Genomic DNA, 9,545 nt, shown 5'->3' on the forward strand with positions numbered 1-9,545 from the left:
AGGAGTTAACCTTTGGGAGATCACATAAATAGAGGGAGCTCTTGGAGCTTGGGAACTGACTGGAGGTACAGAGAGATTCATTGCATCTTCCAACTTGGTGCTGGCTGGAGGTTGAAGAAAGCAGAGGCAGAAGCCAAGGACAAAGCTGCAAGATCTCTTGGAGCCAGGCAGAGAGATAGGCCTCAACTAACCGGGCTAATTTGGAAGGAGAATAAACGTTTGCATTTTTACCAGCTGGCTGCATTTTTGGAGTAATTATTTATTTCAACTGAGACTAAGGCTGCCTCCGGAAAACCTTCACAGGCAGGATTCAGGGAGGAAGAGCGGATCAACATTTATAAAAAGAAATCGACTGTTGCTTTGATCCATTTATAATCATTCCTGAATTATCTATTGCTCATTTCCTGTTAGATACAGAAATACCCCAAAGCTTTAACCTTTGTATTCTATTCTTTTAGGACATGATACAACCTCAGTCCATCTGAAACCTCAGCCATCCCACATATGTATGTCCCACATAGAGTTACCCAGATGATATTGACCTGACAATAATATTATTAATAATTAATATAAACAAAACATCATAAAATTACAAACCCCTGCTATAAAACTGTTTGCTCATTCATTCACTTATAGCATTGTTCCTATAAAACCAACTGATATTACAGTAATGTTTCACCTTTCATGTTTTTTTCAAAACCAATTAAACTCATTAGATAGATTTTGAGTGAATATACAATTTATGTCTGGACTTGTATCAGCTCAAAGAACTCTGGATGAGGCAACTTCCTCTCCCAAAGCAGGTCAGTAACTTATTTAACCAGTAAGAGATGAAATTACTTGCTCAGCATTATATGTCAAGAATATGTCTGGGGCAGGATTTGAATTCAGATCTTCCTGGTTCTGAGGCTAGCTCTCTTATCTCTAATTCCTCACTGTTTCATAGCATCACATGAAAAGTGTTGTACATCACTTCAAATAACATTCTTCTTAAGAAAATGTATTTCTAACCCTAACACTGACCATTTTGTTTCAAGATATAATCTATACAATGTGTCATAAAGTGACTTCTCCCTCTCCTTAATCACTCTAAATACTCTTCCATGTCCTCTTGCTTATTCTTCATGATAGGCTATAGAGCAAGTAACACTATGAGAAAGGAAGTGTCCACAAGGCATCTTGGTTCAAAGTAATAAAGGTACCAAATATAGTATATTATAACTATATAAATCCATATGTTTACACACACATACATACACATACACACTATCCCTCTATCATCTGTCTATTGACAGATAGATAGATAGATAGATGGATAGATAGGAAAATAGACACTAAAAATGGAAAGTCTAATAAAAGGAGTTTGGTGGAAAGGAGGAGCCAAAAAAGCCAAGTCTTTCTTGAAAGTCAAATGAAAGCCAGATGAAAACAGGAACAGAATCTTTCTGGACTAATCCTAAGGGAAAAATGACTTCTCAAGATCAACTTTATCCCCCTCAGAGAAAACTGAGTGAAAGATAGACTCCAATCTCTCATACTCTCCATCTGGGTTTCATTAATTACCAGGAGCATTAATGGTGACTTAAAAGCAATTTTGCAAAACAATAAAGAAGAAGATGCTATACAGAATATTTATTGCTCCAGACATACATTTAATTCCACCAATTCTGAACAGGTGGGACTATTATACTTTTTCCTATTTGTCTCATATGACTGACTTTCACTCTTAGAAATTTCAGGATTTCATGCTAAGTGGCTAAGAAGGTGCTTAATTAAATGTGTGCTTGGTAATTAGAGTATTTTCACAAACAAGTACAGCTGGATGCAATGTAATTGAAAGGAGGAACATAGCAATCCAATGAGCTTTTTTACAGTTGTGGAATGGTATATGCTGAGATAATAGGACATCTTAGCAAAACTCTGAAAGTTGAAGTCATTGATATTTTTTTCCTAAAGATTTGATTTCTTTAAACTTCTCAGGGTCACCTCCCTTTGTGGCAAAGAGGTTATCATATTTTCAAAGCCAAAAGAAGAGTCACCTTTACTCCATGAATTATCTTTGGTCCTAAATCACAAGGTCAACACACTATCAAGTAGTAAATTTATCAATCAAAAGAAAAAAAAAACCAAACCAAATAAACCACAACAAAAAAAATCTCACTTTCAGTCAAACTTCAAGTCTGTGATTTATAAAAGAACTTTTATTTCTATTTCATTGATACTATGTATATAAAATCAATGTTTAGAGTTGGCCAAGAGCAAATTCCTCATTAATTGGCCTTGTAAATCTAATGAACTCTATACTATTGCTATTCACAAAGCACTTCATTTTACACCTCTCCAATGCATTTCTCTATCATTTTGTATGACAATAATGTTCTGTGTATCTTATCAACCTATTCTATAGACTAAGTTTCAAAATGTCAGGGACCAGCAAGTTACTAAAACTTATCTCCTCCTACATCAGTGACTATTATAGTGCTTTGCATTGGATAAGAATTTAATTTGTTGACTGAAAGAATGAGTCAAGGAATGAATTCTGTCCATGCTCTGGAGCATATTCTTGTCCCATTCTCTGATCTGGACTTCAGTATTTTTTCAAGGAGCAAATAGATAAGCTAAGGCAGTGGAAAATCTAGATATAGAGCCATACATTTGGAAATGTTAAAGTAGGATCCAGATTAATGGAAAATACCTGTTTCTGTATCCATTAAACCTTGAAGAATGCCAGGGAAATTTTTGTTATTAAATATTTAATCATATCTGACTCTATGACCCCATTTATGGGGTTTTCTTTGCAAACATAGTGGAATGGTTTGTCATTTACTTCTCCAGGATCCCCATTTTACAGTTGAGGAAATTGAGGCAAACAAAGTTAATTGACTTGTAAAATCACACAGCTAGTAAGTGTCTGAGGCTGGATTTGAACTCAGGTTCTCTTGACTTTAAGCCTTAGTCACTGAACAATCTCGTTACCCTGCCAGGAAAATAGGTGGTATTTAAACACTTGCAGAAAGAATGAATAAAACCATGGCATAGGATAGTTGACTTTGGTATATCCCTTCAAAATTCACCAAAGTGGTTTAAATGAATTATCTCATTTGATTATGGATACAACAGGCATTATTATCCATGTTTTACAGATTAAAAATTTGAAGCTCTGAAAAGTTAAGTAATTCACCCCAATTCATATAATAATTTATTATCAGAGTTAGGTTTCAAGTTGGGGGCTTTTCAACCCCAAATTGACTTTTATTATATTTTCAGGTTTGTCTGATTCTTCATGACCCCATTTGGGGGTTTCCTTTGCAAAGATAACAAAATATATACAAAAGCTGGCAGAAGAAAATCACACATTAAAAACTAGAACAAGGCAAAAGGAAGCTAATAACTTTATAAGAACAAGAATGAGTCAAACAAATTAAAAAGAATGAAAAAATGAAAGAAAACATGAAATACTGCATTAGGAAAATAGCCAACCTAGAAAATAGATCCAGAAGAGGCAATTTAAAAATTATTGGCCTACCTCACCAAAAAAAAGAGCCTGGATAGCATTCTACAAGAGATTATCAGAAAAATTGATACAATATTCTAGAAACAGAGTGGGATATGTAGATCGAAAGAATTGATCAATCACTTCTGGAAAGGAGATCCAACAAGGAAAATCCCAAAAAACCTTGTTGTGAAACTGCAAAATTACAATCTAAAAGAAAAAAAATACTGCAAGCTGCCAGACCAAAAAAAAAAATTATATATCAAGGAGCAACAGTCAGGATTACCTAAGATCTGGCAACTTCTATCAAAAAGGATCAGATGGCCTGGGATACCATATTCCAGAAGGCAAAGGACCTGGTGTTACAACCAAGAATTAATTACCCAGAAAGATTCAGCATCAAGTGGGAGAGCAAGCAAATTCCTAGAGAAGATTTTTAAGCCAGTTACAAGAAAAAATAGACAGCAAAAGTATTTTAGTGAAGGAATTCATCTTTCCTCTCTCAGAATCAGACAAATCTAACCACAAAATAAACAAGAAAAACATTAGGAAGTTAATAGGATCCTAGAAAACTTAGATATGATAGACTTCAACAGAAAATTGAATAGGGACAGAACTGAATAAATATTTTTTTTTCTCAGAAGTACATTGCACCTACACAAAAGAGCATATATTAGAGCATAAAAATCTCACAGTCAAATACAGAAGGCAGAAATAGTAAATGCTTCCTTTTCAGAAAACAATGAAATAAAAATTATATTCAATAAAGGGCCAGGGAAAGATAGACAAAAAAACCAATTGGAAATTAAATAATCTAATTCTAGACAATGAGTGGATCAAACTACATATCACAGAAACAATCCATAATTTCATCCAAGAAAATGATAATAATGAGACAACTTATCAAAACCTATGGGATGCAGCCAAAACAGTTCTTAGGGGAAATTTTATATCTCTAAATAAATATGAATAAAATATAGAAATAGAAGATCATCAAATTAGGTATGAGCGAGAAAAAGAACAAATTAAAAACTCCTAATTAAATACTAAATTAGAAATTCTGAAACTCAAAGGAGAGATTGATAAAATAGAAACTAAGAAAACTATTGAATTAATAAATAAAACTAAGAGTTGGTTTTATGAATAAAACTAACAAATTAGATAAACCTTTGGTTAATTTGATCAGAAAAAAGAAAGGAAAAAACCAAATCACCAGCATCAAAAATAAAAAGGATGAATTTACCACAAATGTAAAAGAAATTAAAGAAAAAATTAGGAACTATCTTGCCCAATTGTATGGCAGCAAGTCTGATAATCTGATTGAAATGGATGAATATTTACAAAAATGTAAATTGCCCCAGTAAACATAAGGGGAAATAAAGTAGTTAAATAATCCCATTTTAGAAAAAGAAATAGAACAAGTCATTAATGAACTCCCTAAGAAATAATCTCCAGGGCCAGATGGATTCACAAATGAATTCTACCAAACATTTAATGAACAATTAATTCAATATTATGTAAACTATTTTGGAAAATAGGTAAGTAGAAGTACTGCCAAATTCCTTCTTTGACACAAATATGGTACTGATATCTAAACTAGGTCGGGATAAAACACAGAAAGAAAATTATAGACCAATCTCCCTAATGAATATTGATGCAAAGTATTTGTGTAAAATATTAGCAAAGAGAATACAGCAACTTATCACCAGGATAACACACTATAAATTTGGAGCTGGGTCAATATCAAGAAAACTATTTCCATAATCTACCATATCAATAACAAAACCAACAGAAACCATATAATAATCTCAATAGATGCAGAAAGAGCTTTTTACAAAATACAGTGCCCATTCCAATTAAAAACATTAGAGATCCTAGGTATAAAGAGACCTTTCTTTAAAATAATAAGCAGTATCTATCTAAAACCTATAGCAAGTATTATTTGTAATGGAGAAAAGCTGGAAGTATTCCCAATAACATCAAGGATGAAACAAGGATGTCCATTATCACCACTATTATTCAACATTATACTAGAAATGTTGGCTTTTGCAATAAGAAAAGAAGAAATTAAAGGAAATAGAATAAGCAATTAGAATCACTCTGCAGATGATATTATGATATACTTGGAGAATCCTATCATCCAAAGACCTAGTAAAAACAATTCACAGATTTACCAACACTGTAGTATATAAAATAAACCCACAAAAATTATCAGCATTTCTAAGTATTACTGACAAAGGGCATCAGCAAGAGATAGAAAGAAAAATTCTATTTAAAATAACTGTAAACAAAATAAAATGTTTGGGTCTCTATCAAGGCAAACTCACGAACTTTATGAATATAATTGCAAAACACTTCTCACACACATAAATTGACATCTAAACAATTGGAAAAACATCAACTGTTCATGGTAAGACCAAGCTAATATAATAAAAATGACAATTCTGCCTAAATTAGTCTACTTGTTCAGTGTCATACCAATCAAACTATTTTATAGAACTAAAAAAAAAAACATGTGCTGGAACAAAAGGTCAAGAATATTAATGGAATTAGTGAAAAAAAAATACAAAAGGATGGTGGCTTAGTAGTATGAAACCTAAAACTACATTGTAAAGCAGCAGTCATCAAAACTATTTGATACTGACTAAGAAATAAAGTGATAATCAGTGGAAGAGATTATATACATATGACAGGGTAATCAAGACCTATAGCAATATAGTATTTGATAAACCCCCAAACTCTAGCTTCTGAAATAAGAATTCACTATTTACAAAATTTGCTGGGAAAACTGGAAAATAATATGTCAGAAACTGAGTATAGTCTTATAGCTCACATCCCATACCAAATTAAGGTCAAAATGGATAGATGATTTGGGCATAAAGAATGATACCATAAACAAATTAGGATAACAAGGGATAATTTACCTATCAGACCATTGGAGAAGTGAGGAATTTATGATCAAAAAAGAACTAGAGAACATTATGAATGGTAAAATGGATAACTTTGATTACATTAAACTAATTTTTTTCACAAACAAAAACAACAAAGAATATTAAAAGGGAAGTACAAAGCTTTATTTTCTAATAAAGCCAGTATTTCTGATAAAGATCTCATTTCTAAAATATATAAAGAACTGTGTCAAATTTATAATAATATAAATCATTACCTAATTGATAAATGGTCAAAGGATATGAACAGGTATTTTTCAGATGATAATATTAAAGCCATGTATGGCTATATGAAAAAATGCTCTGTCATTATTGATTAGAAAACTCAAATTAAAACAACTCTGAGATACCACTTCATATTTATAAGATTGGCTAATGTGACAGGAAAAAATAATGATAAATGTTGGAGGGGATGTGAAAAAAATCAGGACATTAATGCATTGTTGGTCAAGTTCTGAAATGATTCAACCATTCTGGAGAACAATCTAGAACTATACCAGGGCTATAAAACTGTGCATAACCTTTGATCCTGTAGTGCCATTACTGGGTCTGTATCCCAAGGAAATCACAAAAGAGGGAAAAGGACCCACATGTGCAAAAATGTTTGTAGCAGTTCTTTTTGTGGTAGCAAAGAATTGGAAAATGAGTAGATGCCCTTAGTTCGAGGAATGGCTGAACAAGTTGTGGTACAAGAAGGTAACAGAATATTATTGTTCTATACAAATTATAAACAAACTCACTTTAAAAAGGCCTGAAAAGATTTACATGAAGTTATGCTGAGGGAAATAAGCAGAACTAGGAATACATCGTACACAATAACAGCAAGAATGTTCAATGATCAATTATGAAAGACTAGGTTATTCTCAGTAGTTCAGTGATCCATAGCAATCCCAATAGACTTTGGACAGAAAATGCCACCTGCATCCAAAAAATGAACTAAGAATGTAAATCAATGCATACTATGTTCACTTTTTTGATTTTTTAAATCTCTCCCCTTTGCTCTGATTTTTCTCTCTCAACATGATTCGTAAAGCAATGTATGTTAAGAAAAAATTTATAAAAGTAAATTTTTAAAAAATTCAAAAAAAAGAAGAGGCATTGAGATCTTTTCTGATACTGTACCCTAATGACCATGGATGTTTCCAATTTACTTGTAACTCAAACTTTCCATATGTGTTATCATATCCATTAGAATGTAAGCTTCTTAAAAGCTGGGGCTATCTTAATTTTCTGTGTATATTCCAAGTGCATAGTGCAATGCTCTGTACATAGTAAGTGTTTAACAAATACGTGTTTCTTTATTCATCCATTCATTCCCTTCCTTAGTTTTACGACTAGGCAATGATAATCATATTCATAAATTCACCCCATCTTCCTGAGTTAATTCTAGGTTTAAAAACAGGCAGCATTTCTTCTGACAGGGCTAACAATCAGCTTCATTTAAGGTTGCACATATCATATGTAAACATCCTAAACTGTGCCTGATCAAACACAAGCCTGATCTCCCTGGCTTACATGACTCTCATTTATAAAGAAAAGAAATAGGAAAACTCAAATATGTTGATGGGGATCAACATATTTACACTCCTTTAAGCATTCATAAGAAATGTGTATCTGCTTGGCAAGATGATGCCTTTTTAGACTAAGAGACAGACAACTTACCCACAAAGAGAGCATAGAGTACAGTGCAAAGGTACTTGGGTTCTAGAGCTGATCTCATTTACCCTATCTATCTATGACATTGGTCGTGTCACCTAACTTCCCCTAATATAAATCTCAGGTTCTCCATAGAAAAGAAATCTATTTTGTAAGGGGTTTTCTTCAGATCATTTTTGTTTTCTTTTCTAAACCTTCTTGCAAAGTTCTCATTTCCTTTACCCATTTTTCTTCTAAATCTCTTTTAAGATCTTTTTTTAATTCTTCCAAGAGAGCCTTGTGAGATGGGGACCAATTTATATCATTCTTTGGGGCTTCATCTGTAGACAATGTGCTTGTAGTGTCCTCAGGTTTTGAAATATGTTCTTCTCTTTCTCCATAAAAACAGTCTATAGTCAGAGGGTTTTTTGTTTTTGGTTTTGGTTTTTTTTTTTTTGTTTGTTTGTTTTTTGCTTTTTTGCTCATTTTTTAAAAAAGATTGAGGTCTGCTTTTAGGGCAAAGAGGAGATTGTCCAAGCTTCTTCTATAGGTGACAGTAGCTGCCCTGGGTCAGTGTTGACAAACTTGTAGTGCTGGGAGGGCATGGTCAAGACCTGTGATATTCTAGGGTTTAGGGGCTCACTATTTGCCTTTTGTATTTGTGTTGGAAGTCTTATAGCTATTCTGCTCATCTACTGGTTTGCAACCAAGACAAAGTAGCCAACACTGCTGTAGATTCCTCCAGATAGACTCTCTGGTGCGTGGAGCCCACATCACACTGGGTCTGTGCACTATCTGCTCTTGGGTTTCCATGTGTCTGCCTGTGCTCAGTCCACCTCCTATGTGCCCAATTGAAACAGACCTTTTCTAGAGATCTTCCAAATTATCTTCTGCTGGAAATTTATTAGACTCCAAATATTTGTGGCTTCTGTCACTGCAGAACCAGTTCAGAAGTTGGGTTTGTTGTTAATTTGAGGTACAAGAAGAGAGCTCAGAAAAAGATGTGTTTCCCTTTCCCATCTTGGCTCCACCCCCAACAACGTTTCTCAAAGAAGATTTCAAAAATAGCTCCTAAAGTTGAAGAGCAAAAGAGATGTTATTGACTGAAATAAGGCATCTGGATTTGGTCACTATCTCTAGTACTTTGAGATACTACATATATAGGTCTAACAGGAAATGAGAATGGGAAGGTAAGGTCAAAAGTACTTATTAAATGCCTACTGTGTACCAAGTACAAGTTAAGCACTGGGAATAAAAAAAAAGAGGCAAAAGAGGAGGAGGTGGAGAAAAAAAGAAAGAAGAAGAAGAAGAAGAAGAAGAAGAAGAAGAAGAAGAAGAAGAAGAAGAAGAAGAAGAAGAAGAAGAAGAAGAAGAAGAGGAGGAGGAGGAGGAGGAGGAGGAGGAGGAAGAGAAGGAGGAAGAGGAAGAGGAGGAGGAAGAGGAGGAGGAAGAGGAGGAGGAAGAGGAAG

Source organism: Sarcophilus harrisii, chromosome 3 (genome assembly GCF_902635505.1).
Source record: "Sarcophilus harrisii chromosome 3, mSarHar1.11, whole genome shotgun sequence".
Classification (NCBI taxonomy): Eukaryota; Metazoa; Chordata; class Mammalia; order Dasyuromorphia; family Dasyuridae; genus Sarcophilus; species Sarcophilus harrisii.